The following is a 16,068-nucleotide window of genomic DNA, read 5'->3' as shown; positions in this document are numbered from 1 at the left end:
GATGATGCCGTCCAACCATCTCATTCTCCGTCATCCCCTTCTCCTGCCTTCAATCTTTCCCAGCATCAGGGTCTTTTCTAATGAGTTGGTTCTTCACATCAAGTGGCCAAAGTACTGGAGCTTCAGCTTCAGCATCAGTCCTTCTAGTGAATATTCAGGACCACTAGAACTGTCTCCATGTCAGCAATAAGCCAAAGCCTACTCTAGAGCCAGGCCCTAACTCTCTCCAACTCTGTGAAGGCCAAAGGACATAGGAAGCTGCAGAAGAACAGTGTGAAGCTAGCAGAGGTTGGTTCATGTGGTTTAAGGAAGATGCCACCTCCATAACATAAAAATACAAGGTGAAGCAGTAAGTGCTGATGTGGAAACTGAAGCAACTTATTCAGAAGGTCTAGCTAAGTATAACAAAGGTGGCTTCTGTTGTTCAGTGTAGACAGCATAGCCTACATGGGAAGAAGATGCCTTCTAGGACTTTCATACTAGAGAGAAGTCAATGCCTGACTGCAAATCTGCAGAGGACAGGCTGATTCTCTCATTAGAGGCTAATGCAGCTGGTAACTTGAAGTCGAAGCCCTTGCTCATTTATCATTCTGAAAATCCTAGGACCCTTAAGAATTATGCTGTACAAATTACACAAACTAGGTGGCTTTAAACAACTAAAAGGGCTTCCTGGGTGGCGCAGTGGTAAAGAATCCACCTGCCAATGCAGGAAATGCAAGAGTCTTGGGTTCGATCCCTGGGTCAGGAAGATCCATCCCCTGGAGGAGGAAATGGCAACCCACTCCAGTATCCTTGCCTGGAGAATCCCATAGACAGAGGAGCCTGGAAGGTTATGAGAGAGCTAATTCTCAGGTAGGTTGAGAAGGAGTCTGGGGCCCTCAAGGAGGAAGAGGTCTAGGGCCCTTGAGAGGAGAAAAGGGGTCTGGGGCTCTTGAGGAGGAGATAGGGGTCTGGAGTTCTCAAGGAGGAGAAAAGGACAAAGGTTTTTTTCGTTATTGCTTTGTTTTAGTCAGTATAGCATCTTGCTTGAGGACATGTTTTTCCTTCTTAAGACCCGTCTGAATAATCCTGTCATCTTATAATTATATTATGGGAGCCGGTCTGGTAAGATCTATCATTAGTTCTTATTCCATTATCTTAAAATGTAAGTTGTGGGAGTAGGTCTGGTAAGATCTTTACAATCTTGAGACATTCTTTTGACTTACTGTTAATAAGCAATTGAAATGTATATAGCTCCCTTGCTAAGACTAGCAGCAAGGGGGGCACTCTCCATCCCCCTTCTGGTGTCTATGTCAGAAGCTTTCTCACTTTAATAAAACTCTGCCCCCATCTGAGAGACTGAGCATTTATTCATGGGTTTATTGGATATTTACATATCGCTCTTTGTTAAATGTTTGTTCAATATTTTCCCATTTTTTTAAATTGGCTTGTCTCACTTTTTTTGACTTTTAAAAGTTCTTATCTCTTTGGATTTAACCCTCCATCAGACATGTTTTCTTTCATGCTTGCTTCTTTGTTTTCCTGACCATCCTTGATGAGAAGAAGTTTGAAATTCTGATGGATCTAATCTGGGCAGACGTAGCCACAGAATTTGAGGCTCCTCCTTTCTGGCTTTTTCTGCTCCTGGAGTCTCTGCTCACCTTCCAGTAGTTGTGGTAGCCCTGAACTTGGTCCTCTGGCTCTTCAGATCAGAGGAGTGCTGTTTGGCATCCAGTCGCTCTGCGTGGCCACCACTGCCCTGGGCCAAAGTCATTATCTCCCACCAGAGACAGCATCTGATCCCACAGGGGAAGGACTCAGTCCCATGAGACTGCCTGGCCCTCCAGCAGATGCTGAAGGCCAGGAGTGGGTCCCCAGCTGACCCACAACTTCTGTCTGACGTTGCTACAAATCAGAGGTATCCATGACCCACCTCCCTTCTGGATGCAATAACTTTCAAGAACTGCTCACAGGACTCAGGGAAGCACATTTACCAGTTTATTAAAGGACGAGATAAGAGAAGCAGATTAACGCCCAGAGGAACAGGTACAAGGCTTCTGAGCACAGGAGCTTCTGAACCCATGGAATTGGGGTGCATCACGCTCCAGAAAAGCCAACTGGAAGAGCCTCAAACCTCATCCTGTTGGAATTTTATGGAGGCTTCCTCACATACGCACCATCAATCATTAACTCCATTTCCAGCCCCCATCCCATCTCTGGAGAACTGCGGGGAGCAGGGGCTGAAAACTCCAAGCTTCTCATCCTGGCTGGTCTTTCTGATAAGATCAGTTCCCATTCAGGAGCCACCCAGAGTCATCTCATTGGAAGAAAAGACCCTCCCATCACCCAGGAAATTCCAAGGGATTTAGGAGCTCTGTGTCAAGAACTGGGGTCAAGGACCAAACATTAAAACAATGATGCTCCTAGTTATTTTATCACCAAGAAAAACCCTGTGCCTGGAACAGAGACCAATTTATATATTTTCTGCTATTTCATCTTTACCTTCCACCACTTCACAAAGGCCTCCTTTGACCTGCTTTCTTCTAGACCCCTCCTTGATGTCCTGTCTCCTAGCCCTCTTTTGTTTTTCTTTATGCCTTTCCCATAATTTTCAATTCATTCATCCAGCAAGTATTTCCTGAAAGCCAGCTGCCTGCCAGGCAGTGTGCTGGAGGTGGGGCTTGGAGTGGGGCGCTTGTTGCTAGGATCTCCTGTTACACAGTGAAGCAAGAGCAGTCTGGCTTCCTTGACCATGTTAGCCAGTGCACTGGCCACCGAAAGAAGGCTTCCTCACTCAACACCGAGCCCTCGGCAGTGCTGGCACCTTTCCGTCTTTGACCATCATGCCCACACTTCTGGCAGTCAGTTTTTCTGACTGTCAAATTTTCTGCAATACAATACAAGCCTACTGCCAACAGATGCCGAAGTGAAAATTCCAGTCTTGCAAAAGACATAAGATTTCATGGAATCGATTAAGGTTGGAGGACTGCTCAAATCACAAACAAAACTACTGGGAGAGGTGCTGGCAAAGTTAGACTGAATTACAATCGGGTATAAGACCACCTGGAAGAGGGCATGGCAACCCACTCCAGTATTCTTGCCTGGAGAAGTCCACAGACAGAGGAGCCTGGCAGACTACAGTCCATGGGGTTGCAAAGAGTCAGACATGACTGAAGTGACTTAGTATGCACGGGAGACCACTGACAAAGGAGACATAACAAGGCCTTCAAAACACAGCAGCTTAATTCAAAGGAGAATGAAGAGTTCTTGGGAAAAATCACAGGCCAAATATTTCTGCGAAAAGGATCACCTTGGTGCACGTACTCTGTTGGTCAGTCACAGGATCTACAATGATGTGATGCTCTCAAAAACTTTGCCAGAACCATTATGAGAGCCCCACTGCCATCCCTCACTTTGGCTTATTCCTTATTCCAAGAATTTGAGCAGAAATGCAGTTCTGCCTAATTTACCTTTAGGTAAAAACCAGATAAGACTAACCCATGTTCATAATTTTTAGTTTATCAAGCCAGAGTCTAAATCAAAACCCATTTTTTTCACTCCTTACTTGAATTTTGGTTTCCGTTTCAGTTGGACTGTCTTTGTGGTCAGGAGAACTTCCTGATGAATTTTTAAATAATTGCTTTTGGAATGACCATCAGCCCCACTGAGATGAAAGGCCATGAGTGCACAGCCCTCTGAGATCAGGATCCCAGAAAGAAACAGACGGCTCTTTCAAAACAGGATCATTGGAGGGCACACCTAACGAAGGACCATCCTGAGGGGTGCAGGGAACTGACTGAGGGCCAGGAACTGGGCTGCAGTCCTGGGATTTCCAAGCCTTCATCTGCTGAGCAGGACTTAGCAGGCAGGCATCTCTTTTCTGCAGGTCTAGGGACCCTGTGAGCAAGGAGCCAGCAACATGGTTGCCCTGCTGTCCCTGGGCCTCCTCTCTGATGGTTGGGCACTGCTCTCTTCATGGGGGCCACATTATTCCCACCAAGATGGGGAATTCAGCCCCAACTTCACTTTCAGCTTGGAGAGGACAGACTCCCGCAGCTCCTTAAGGATGCCTTTTTTTTTTTTTTTTTTTTTTTTTTTGCCATCTGGCCTCTGGGGAGAGGGCTGCAATTAGGGGCTGGCTGAGTCAGCTGCGAACAGCAGACCCATTTCCACAGTTCTATTTCCCTGAGCCTTTGGCCTCTGTTCTGCACAGCAGGCCAGGGATTTCAAGCAGTTCTACCTCATTAATTCTAAACCACCCATGTTCAGGCTTCAGTGAGTCAACCTGGTAGATTATTAAACACCCTCTCAGGGCTTGAGCCAAATGTAAACCCCAGATGAGAGAACCTGTAAACATTCCAGCCAAATCTAGGTGTTTTTCCATCCACTTGGTCCAGTAGTCTGACTCCACGTCCACGTGGCCCCCCAGGCTCTGCTGGTGGCACCAGCTGGACCTGTGATCCTCTCCCTGGGGGTGCCATCTCCCGCCCCCGCTCCAGTGTGTATGCAGGGGTGTCCTGTGCTTCATCCCCTGGTCTCTGCTGGCCTCAGCTCTCTTCTAGGTCTAGGGGCCGTGAGAGGCGGTGGGTGGGTCCTGGGCAGAACAGGCATCAGATTGCAAAGCCACCTGCCCCCAGCAAGTGCTGAAAGGCTTTAAGAAGAGGTTGGCTTCCCTAAGGGAGGGACACACAGGAGTGGAGGAGCGAGGCTTGCGGGGAGGAGAAGGCGAGTGGAGCTTCCAGCGGGGTCCACGCAGGTCAGAGACATCCAGCTCTGCACCTGCGAACCCAGCCCTCACCACAGACTCTGGCACCACGTGCACACGCAACAGTCAACCTTGCAGGTTTGGCAGGAGTTGTTTTAGGAGCCCCACAGCGCAGGCGCCGTCCCACCTACCCAGGCAGGCCCGAAGCAGCGTTGCGCATGCGTGCTTCAGGCTCCTTGCTGCCGGTTGCGTTCCACTTGGTCGTCTGTCTTTCTGTCTTCTTCCTCAGACATCTAGAGGAAGATAAGAAAATGACAGTTAGTTGAAATGCGGTCTATGTCTCTGAAAGAAAGTGAAAGTGAAGTCACTCAGTCCTGCCCGACTCTTTGTGACCTCGTGGACTGTAGCCTACCAAGCTCCTCTGTCCATGGGATTCTCCAGGCAAGAATACTGGAGTGGGTTGCTATTTCCTTCTCCAGGGGATCTTCCTGACCCAGGGATTGAACCCGGGTTTCCTACATTGGAGGCAGACGCTTTAACCTCTGAGCCACCAGGGAAGCTAGCTTCCCTAAATTCAGGGTCTTCTTTTGCTGAGACTTAAAGAAAAAAAGGAATAAGTGGTTTGCTTAAGACTCCACCCAAGCAGCCCCACTTTCCGTTGGGTCCCTGGGAGTCCCATCCGGGAGCAAAAATCTGTGCACCCTTCCCCCCCGCCTGGGGGCAGTCCCCAGGGGGCCTCTCACCAAGACCACGTGTTGATGCTGGTCCTGTGAAAACAAAGCTGGCCTCCTGCAGGCTCATCAAACACTGCTTTAACAATTGCAATATTGTAATCCGGGTAAGTATGCAGTAATTTATTTTCCCACAACTGAATTTTGGCAGGAAGAACTTGCTGGTTAGTCTTTACTGAGCTCTTGGGAGTATCCCTCAAACTCCCAGGAACCCCCATGAAGGGTGGATGGGGTCCCAGGAGCTTCTCTGGGGAGAGGGGTCATTGCAGTGCAGAGCCTCAGACTGCAAGGTGGTGTGTGTATTTTTGAATTTCCGTGTAGTGAAGAACTTGTTATGTCTTCATCAAAATTGTAAGAAGGAACAAATATGCACATATGTAAATACATGATGTACACGATGAATACATATGTATATGTATGCATATATATGTCACGTCATGAGACCATTTTCTTGTCATATAGTGTCTTGCTTTTGAGCAAATCTGACCTGCTGGCCTCAGTTCTCTTCTAGGGCTGGGGGTGTGAGAGGTGGTGGGTGGGTCCTGGGCAGAATGGGACATGAACACCTGATCACCAACCTCAAAGGGCCAGCCTTCCTAATGGACTTGCAATGGGATTCTTTTACAAAGCTAAGTTCCCTCACTGCAGTGGTTCTCAAACTTAAGTGTATACTGGAATCTCCTGGAGGGTTGTGAAAACAGATTACCCTTCTCCACCCCAGAGTTTCTGATTCACTGAGTCTGCGGTGGGCCCCAGTGTGTTTGTTTGTCACAAGTTCTCAGGGGATGCAGATGCTGTTGGTCCAGGTGTTGCAGGAAGGGGGACCCCTGCCAGGGCCCGAAAGGGGGCTCTTGTCTAACCTCAGAAATGAATTGTCTGAAGAGACACACATGCTGATGAAGCCAGAGACTTTATTGGGAAGGGGCACCCAGGTGGAGAGCAGCAGGGTAAGGGAACCCAGGACTGCTCTGCCACGTGGCTCACAGTCTCGGTGTATTGCTGATCCTGTTCACAGTGCCGACCGTCTTGGGGTTCACACTGTTTGCTGAACCCAGGGTAGGCAAGGTGTGAGCTAAGAGGCTGGAAGGAGACTCGAGGAGCCATAGGAACTGCAGACACATTTATTCTCTCCTGACTGATGCAGCAGTCATCACAGTAGACATGCTATCTTCTCTCCTCCCGTGGCTGACCCAAAGGACACAGCTGTGACGCAGCAGCAATCGCCCCTGCTTTCTAGGTAGAGCTCACACAGGCAGCTGTGACCAAGCGGGTACCTTGTGACACGCATTCCCAGGGCTATAGGGATCTCTGCTGTTACATAATCATTATTTACAAAACGGGGGCAAGAGCGAGAGGCCACGGGACGAGACAGCCTGACCATGCCATCTTGGCTAATTTGCTCTTTCCCTACGCTCAGGTTTTATGGTGATGGCATTAGTTTCCGGTTGTCTCTGGCCAATCATTCTGACCCAGGGTGCTTCCTGGTGGTGCCTGCATTGCTCAGACAAGACGGATGCCAGCGAGGAGGATTCTGGGAGGTGGTGGGACATGAGGTGTCTCCTTTTGACCTTTCCCCAATTCTTCCGGTTGATGGTGGCTTATTAATTCCACGTTCCTTACCAGTACTGCCTGTCATAAAATGACTCATGCAAATGGTTACTGTGGTGCCTGGGCAGGGTGAGCAGTTTCAGTCAGTGTGCTTCTCCTAACGCAGGGACCAAACTTTGAGAACCACTGTCTTAGGGCACTTATAACATGGCTCAGAGTCATGGGGGTCAGGACAAAGGCAGATGCGTCCCAAGCACCAGAATTCAGACACCAGCCGTGCAGCCAGCTGGCATCATGATCGCTGCATGTTACATATTTTTTTTTCACTGTATATCTCAAAGAGTTGCCTTGAGGATTGAATGAGAAAATGTAGGTAATATGGTTATGTACCATGATGAACAGTCATTACTGTAGCTGTGTGATTAAGTCCACTCACATTCCTTTTATACACCAGTGATCCAGAATATATCTGCTGAATAAAATAAATTTATCTGAAAACAATATTCTAGAATTTAGATGAAAGTATGTGAAACAACTTACACTAAATTACTGGATTGTATTGCCTTTTGCAAGTTTAATATAAATATATTTTTCATAAGTGTCACAAAATTATGAAGTCACAAGCTATATAAAGTCATAAAATGTATTGTAAGTGGGCTATTTTAGGTTTATTGCCACAATAAAACCAACTACTGAAATAAAATTATAAGCCACTCTACTCAAGGGATTCTTTTATTTGCTTTTTCCATGACCACGACTTGCAGAATGGACTGTGATCAAAATATTGCTTGCAGTACGCACAGGATGGGTAGCTCATGTCCCATCCATATCCTATCACAGTGAGGAGTACACATGTCTGAATAACTCTAAAGTGCACACTGTAGGGAAGTGTGTGCAAGTGGTGCTGGGGAGTAAGGGGTGGGTGGTGCCCAAGGGGTTGTTGCTCTTGTTATTTAGTCACTAAGTTGTATCTGACTCTTTGTGACCCCAGGGACTGTAGCCCGCCAGGCTCCTGTAGCCCGCCAGGCTCCTGTGTCCATGGGATTTCCCACCCAAGAATACAGGAGTGGGTTGCCATTTCCTTCTCCAGGGGATCTTCCCAATCCAGGGATTGAACCCTAGGGTTCTGTTAATAACTCTACTGTTCTGAAATGTTTAATATTAAAATAGCCATTCCAGCTTTATTCTGAATGGAGCAAGCATGGTATTTCTTTCTTTATTCTTCTATTTAGAATAAGTTAAAAAATACATACAAAAGATATTTCATGTATGTAGCATATAGTTAGGTCTTGATTATTTATCTTATTTGTTTATCTATGCTTTTTAATTGGTGTGTGCAAGCATGCTAAGTCACTTCAATCATGTCCAACTCATTGCGATCTCATGGACAGTAGCGCTTGAAGCTCCTCTCTTCATGGAATTCTCCAGGCAAGAATACTGGAGAGGGCTTCCATGCCCTCCTCCAGGGAGTCTTCCTGGATCCCAGGAGGATTGAACTTGGCTCTCCTGCATTGCAGTGAGATTCTTTACCATCTGAGCCACCAGAGAAGCCCCTTTAATTGGTATGTCTTTTTTTAAAAATAATTTTATTTATTTACAACTGTTCTGGTCTTCATTGCTTGTGGCCTTCTCTAGTTGCAGATCTTTATATTTTTTATTATGTGGCTTTGCTGGTGATAAACTTCTTTAGCTTTTTATATTTGAAAAAGTTTTTATTTCACTTTTTTTTGATGCATGTGTTCACTTGGTATAGAACCTTATGTTGACAGGTTTTCCTTCAATACTTATAGATCCTTGTCCACATTCCTCTTACTTGTATTATTTCAGACACAAAGTCTGCAGTCATTCTTAAATTTGTGCCTCTGTATGTTTTGTATAATTTTACTCTTTCTACTTTTAAGATTTCTATTTATTCCTGGTTCTGAACAATTTGATTATATTTTTTCTCATATAATTTTCATTATATTTCTTGTGCTTGGAGTTTGTTGAAATTCTTGGCTGTGGGTTTGTACTTTTTATCAGACTTAGAAACATTTCAGCCATTGCTTTTCAAAAATATTTTTCCCCTTTCCCTTTCAAGAACTCCAGTTTTCAGGCACTAGCCGCTCAAGATTTTCTTACAATTTACTAGTGTTCTATTTTGTTGTCAGTCATTTTTCTCTGTTTTTATTTGGTTGGTTTTTATTGTTATGTGGTCTAATTTACCAGTCTTTTCTTCTGCAATGTCTAATTGACCATAAATTCGATCCAGTGTGTTTTTAAGCCTCAGTTTTAAAATTGTAGTTTTCATCTCAAGATACTTGTTTTAAGTAAGTGTGTTGGGGACTTCCCTGGTAGTCCAGTGGTTAAGAATCCACCTTCTAGTGCAGTGGACGTGGATTCTATCCTTGGTCAGAGTACTGGGATCCCACATGCTGCAGAGGAACTAAGCCTGTGCACCACAACTCCTGAGATTGTGTGCCACAATGAGGTTTGGTATACTGATGCAATAATGAGCCCATGTGCCGCACCTAAGACTTGAAACAGCCAAAGAAGTGAATAAGTGCACCACTGAATAATTGAAGTTTACCGTCCACACGTCCCTGCAGTTCTCTCTGTGCAACTTTCTTGACTGGTACTGGTGAATTCCTGCTGTTTTGTCACTGCAAACTCTCACTCCACCTCATCTACTCAGGCAGCCTGCTGGGCTTGCCTAGGCTCTCCCTCTCTGTACTATTATCTGACCCTCTGTCCCCAGGCAGTAAGACAGGCAATTGTATGGCCTACCTTGTTTATTTCTCTCTCCCAGAGTTCATTGTCCTCTGTTGCCTGGTGTAAAAGAGCTCAATAACCATTATGTTATGTATATATTTCCGTTTCTAGCAAGAAGGAAAGCCAATCCCTCTAATTCCATCTTGACCAAAGGCTGAATTCCTGTCTAGTAATTTTTGATTACATGTCTGACATTGTCAGTTTGATACTGAGCTCTGGGTTTTATTGTACTTCATTGAAGACTGTTGGAGTTTTTTTCTGTCTCACAGTTAAGATATTTGAAGACTGGCTTGATGTTTTTGTTTTATATTTGTTTAGAGCAGGTCTAAAGTGTCCTTTTACTCTGTATCTGTCCCACTGCTAAGATGTGACTCATGTCATTTATCAGTTGTTTGCCTCTCAGCTCCTGCTCCACCAGTGATTCTCCTGTGCTGCAGTAATGAGGCTTTAAGCCTGTCTCATCTTCAGTGGGACTTCCCAGGTGACTCAGATGGTAAAGAATCCACCTGCAATGCCAGAGACCTGAGTTTGACCCCTGGGTTGGGAAGATCCCCTGGAGAAGGGATTGGCTACCTACCCCAGTAGTCTTGCCTGGAAAACTACATGGACAGAGGAGCCTGGCAGCCTTCAGTTCATGGGGTTGGAAAGAGTAGGACATGACTCTTCTTCCTCTTCAAAAAGCACAATATTAAGTTTTGTCAGCAGAGGGTGCTGGAGGGAAATTTCAGGAGGAAAGAGCTTCTATTTCTGATTCTGGTTATATTGTCTTTTTTTTTTTTTTTTTTAATGCTGAACACAGTCTGATCACCAGCTGGATATGGCCCTTCAGACATGGACACCAGGCTTCACGCCACTCTGTTGGGAAGTGGACTTCCAATGTCCCATCCCTCTCCGCACACTGGCTCACCAGCTTTGGTCCATCTGTACCTGCAGGGTGTTTCCTGTTTCCATGGTTGCTGTGAACCAACTCTGGATTGCACAATCTAGCAAAGTTCTTTGCACCCGGTGACTTGCAAATACTGTCTCCAATGAGGTCTGAACCCCAGCCACAGGGAGGAAACCCTCTTCCCACAGTTGTCCATTCTTGGATATTGTCCCTCAGCTTTAAGTTGTTTTTTAGTATTCTCTTGCAATTTTTATACTTACTCCCCTGTTACAGTTAACAATTCTTTATGTTAAATGTTCCTGTTCAGATTATTGGGTGGTATCCTGATTTGTTGTTGTTGCTGATTTGCTAAGTTGTATCTGGCTCTGTGCAACCCCATGGACCACAGCATGCCAGGCTCCCCTGTCCTTCACTGTCTCCCAGAGTTGGCTCAAACACATGTCCATTGAGTCAGTAATGCTATTCAACCATCTCATCTTCTGTCATCTTCTTCTTCTCCTGCCCTCAGTCTTTCCCAGCATCAGGGTCTTTTCCAATGAGTCAGCTGTTCACATCAGGTGGCCAAAGTATTGGAGCTTCAGCTTTAGCATCAGTCTTTCTGATACATATTCAGGTTGATTTCCTTTAGGACTGACTGATTTGGTTTCCCTGAAGTCCAAGAGACCTCAAGAGTCTTCTCCAGCACCACAATTCAAAAGCATCAATTCTTCAGCTCTCAGCCTTCTTTATGGTCCAACTGTCACATCCACATATGACGAATGGAAAAACCATAGCTTTGACTAAATGGACTTTGCTGGCAAAGTGATGTCTCTGCTTTTTAATACCCTATTTAGGTTTGTCACTAACATGTAAGTTTTTTTGGCCCCTACTGAATGCCTTACATATTCAATGAGGACCTCTGCATGCTGACTGGTGGAACTTCAATGTTTCACACACACGTAACCTCTGAGAAGTATTTTGCTTATGGTTCAGTGGTCATTCATTGCCTGACTTGGTGGAATTTCTCTCTACTCTTGCTCAGATGGGGACTCAAGGGAACCTCCATGTAGATTCTAGACCTCTTTCTCTGTGTCTCCCTCCTTTTGTGTTCCTTGTCCTACCATTTCTCTCTGCTTCATCCATCACTCAACTGTGGAAGATCTCTAGATTCTGTTTGTATTTCCCTCCCTACATTCTGGTTTAGAAATTACTTCTAGGTAGAAAGCTGCAATGATATTAGGGCTCATTTCATTTTTGTTTGTTTGTTTGTTTTCCTTTTCAGTCATCACAGCCTCACACTGCCGCTTGTCCAACATCTGAAAAAATTCTACTTCATGTATTTTTGAGACCAGATTTCTAGTTGTTCACGGTGAGAAAGCAAGTCCCATAACAAGTTACCTTTAGGACTCATTCACTTTTGATGCAGACTCTGCATTTCCATCAAGCTCCCAGGTGACGTCCATCCTACCACAATTTTGAGAAGCAAGAGGTTAGATGGCTTATTCAGAGTTTCTTGCTTTCCTCAAAGGCTGGTTGTGTTTCCCCAGATTATAAGCTCTGAGATCCCCACTTTTTAATAATGATGATGTGAGCCAGGGTACAGTGTCTGCCCTTCTGTTAGCACCCAGACCAAGAAGAGCAAAATTTGTTCAAGGACCACTGAAGGCAGTAAAACATGTTTTCCAGAATCAGCTGCTAAAATAAGCGGGACTCTCTTTGCAGGAAGGGTTCTAGGGGAAAGCTTACCTATGGCTCATTTAGAGCACCTCTCTTTGGGGATTTTTTCGCTTTTGCGCTATAGTTTCTTTGGAAATTGCAGTATTTGGCCTATTGCACTAACAGATCCTCATCTTATTGTGAATGGAACAGCGTGAAAGATAATGAATTATGAGTTGAAAGAGACATTTTTGGAGGGAGAAGGAGAAATCTGAGATTTCCAGATCATTCATTTGGGGAATGATTTCTTCCAGGACATCTTTACTTCACTGAGAAGATTGTGTGTGTGTGTGTATGTTTGGTTTCTAGCATTTTGGAAGGCTGAAGTCTTAGAATAAAATGGTACCCAACAGCTGGAAATGGCATTTCCTTGGAACCAGACAGGAATGAGACGCTAAGGATTCTGGGAGTTTTCTGCAGACACTTGCAAAGACCTTTAGATACAGCTGGCTTCCTTTGTGATGGAGCAGCCTTGTAAAACTTACAAACTCTCTAAAAGTCAAGTTCAGTTGGTAGTTTGACGCCTCCACCTCCCAGAGTTCACTCAGCGTGTGGAGTATTTGGCTTTGTCTTGCCTCGGAGGAAGTGTGTCCGTTTCCTGTGTGGGGGAGGCAGCAGGTTGGGGTGAGTGGGGGGCGTGGAAGCAGGCGGCATCCAGTTGAATGGGGTGGCTGGGTACAGGCAAGGGGAGGGACTCCTTCCAGGCAGGGTGCAGGCGCCAGAGTCGCCAACTGGACTGGGAACCCAAAAGAGAGAACCTTGGAGGCTAGCGTTTCACTCTGAACCCCAGGCCCAGCTCTTCTGAGTCTTTCTTCCCAGCCCAGGGCCACGGTCTCTTCTGATCTGGCCCCTTCCTCCTGCCTCTCCCCATTTTGTGAAAGAGACTGGTTTTCCTCTGCAGGAAGTGGGCACCAGCCTGATGCACTTGTGATAGTGCCCACAAGCCAGTCAAAGCCCCTCCCACTAAGCCAACGGAGCATTGGTGCTCTCAGCCAGTTCACACCAGATCAAGAGAGTGGGTTTTGAAATTCTCACGCACTTTGTAAATCAACTGTTACAACACTGGTGGTGGCTCAGAATCAACCAAGGTGAGAGGAGTATTTGCCCCACGGAAATTAACAAACATCAGAGACACTCCCGATCAGTCCCCCTCCCCACCCCCCCCTCCCCCGGTAAGAGAATGAGGCTTCCTCCAGAACAGTGAGGGACGTTGCCGGTGTCACAATGGTGGGCCCAGGGCACACGGAGATTGTGTCTTCAATCTCATGAGTAAAGACAAAATTGGAGCTCACACCTGGATCCCTCGAACCCCATACATTTCCTCTGCTGGAGGAAATGTTTATACACAATGCTGGAGGTGATGTTTATACACGTTGAGTAATTAACGTCGCCTTCATTATGGAACCTATTTCAAGCACTTCTGTCAATCTTTGTGCATCCACACTCTCTGCTGGCCCTTGGGACTTGGGTAGAGGGGAGTGTAGGGAGGAACTGAGGAGAAGATTACTCTGATTTAGGATCATGTGCTGGTTCCAAGGACTCTACAGCCTTTGGGTGTTCATGGCAGACTTTCATATGATATTGCTTTTATGTGGAATCTAAAAATGCGAGCAAATGAACTTACTTACAAAACAGATACAGACTCAGGAAACAAGCTCATGTTTATTAGAGGGGTAAGATGGTGGAGAGGGATAAATCATGAGGTTGGGACTAACATACACCCACTCCAGTATCCTTGCCTGGAGAATCCCGTGGATGGAAGAGCCTGGTGGGCTACAGTCCATGGAGTCGCAAAGAGTCGGACACTATTGAGTGACTTCACTTTCACTTTCACTTCACTACTATATTTAAGATAGGTAATCAACAAGGACACATTGTATAGCACAGAGAACTCAATACTCTGGTAACCCATGTGGGAAAAGAATCCGAAAAAGAATGGAGATATATATTATATATATATAATTGAATCACTTTGCTATACACCTGAGACTACCACAGCATTGTAAATCAACCATACTCCAATACAAAGTTAAAAATTAACAGAAAAACAAACAGACTTTAAAGATCTAGAATTTGGTTGGAAGACTCAGTCAAACACACTAAAAAACTAGAAGCAAGGCTGGGCTGTCACCAGGACTGGCCACCAGGACAGAAAGCTCTGGCCACTGGACTCAGGCGCCTGTCAGAGCAGCGTATCCCTGCCACTCACACATCTGTTCACGGGCACCTCTTGCGCTTCGCATCATCACAAGCTGCTCTGCTCAAGAAGGGTCCTATTCATTCTGACTTCTGTCTCCATAGTAGCACGTGTACCCAGCAGGGGTTCTGCTGGCATACCTGTGTGGGTCCTGGGGAGCCTGAGTGCCTTGATATGTCATCACCCAGGACCAGGGTATTCAGCATCTCTGCCAAAGGAATGCATCAGTGGTTCTCAACCAGGGCTTTTTTGCTCCCAGGTACGTTTGGCAATGTCCAGAGACATTTTGGGGGCTTCCCTGGTGGCTCAGATGGTAAAAAGAACCTGCTTGCAATACAGGAGGCCTGAGTTCAGTCCCTGGGTTGGGAAGGTCCCCAGGAGAAGAGAATGGGTACCCACTCCAGTATTCTTGCCTGGAGAATCCCATGGAAAGAGGAGCCTGGAAGGCTACAGTCCTTGAAGTTGCAAAAGAGTCAGACATGACTGAGCAACTAAGCACACACAGACACACACAGACACACACACACACACACTTTTTGGTTATTGTAATAGGGAGGAGGGGTGCTTCTGGCATCTTACTGGGTCTAGACCAAGGATGCTGTTGAATGTCCCTCAATGTGCAGGGCACCTCCCCCACAGCAAACCATAGACCCTCCCCAGTATAAGTAGAGCCAAGATTGGGAAACCCTGGACCATGTGAATGGAGCAGGTTGGCAGATGCATCACTGTCTCAGAGGTGGCTGGGTGCTGCTCTGTGCCCAGGTCCTTGGCTTACAATGAACTTGGCACCCAGTCACTGTTGCACCCTCTGAAACAAGTGATGTCTACACAAACAAGTGACAGCAAACAGCAGAGCAAGGCAGAGCATGGCTCAGGGCACGGGGGTCCCTGGGGTACAGAAGGCAGAGGCTGGGAGGGTTGGACAGCAGGAGAGCTCCCGGGAGGAGGGGGCTGCAGGTAGGGAGCAGCGGATGGTTTTTCCAGCTTGTACTTTTAAACTTTGTTGAAGGTGCCTTTTAAAGCAGATTTGAAAAATGTTTTAGTTGAATTTATCTCTTTTTCCTTTTACAGTTCCAGATTTCTGTGTCATGGTTTTACAAAGGCTTTCCTCATACTCTCAAATACTTAAAAAAAAATTCTCACATGGTGTCTTCTAGTACTTCTACAATTTCACTTTTTACATTTAAATCTTTGATTTTTTTTTTTTTTTGCGATGAGTGAGGGATGACCCCACCTTTCCTTTCCCCAGATGGTGACCCCATTGTCTCAACATCACTGACTTAACCATCCAATTACCCCCAGTCGTCTCATCACCCAGTTTAACAAACATAAACCCCTGTATTCTATTTATACTTCTGCTCTCTCTGCCTGAAATCCAGCATGTCTGCCATACTGTTTTAACTACAGTAGCTCTATAGCGTGTTTACTATCTCTTGGGGTTAGTTCCCTTCCTCCACCCATCACTCTGTTTGGAATTTGTTCATTGTTCCTGGGATGTTTGTTTTTCCACATGAACTTTCAGCTCCACTTATCTCCCTCAAAAGTCATTTTTACAGTTTTCAGTTGACTGTGATCC

This window comes from Budorcas taxicolor, chromosome 1 (genome assembly GCF_023091745.1).
Source record: "Budorcas taxicolor isolate Tak-1 chromosome 1, Takin1.1, whole genome shotgun sequence".
In the NCBI taxonomy this organism is placed as follows: domain Eukaryota; kingdom Metazoa; phylum Chordata; class Mammalia; order Artiodactyla; family Bovidae; genus Budorcas; species Budorcas taxicolor.
This window is presented reverse-complemented; position numbering follows the sequence as displayed.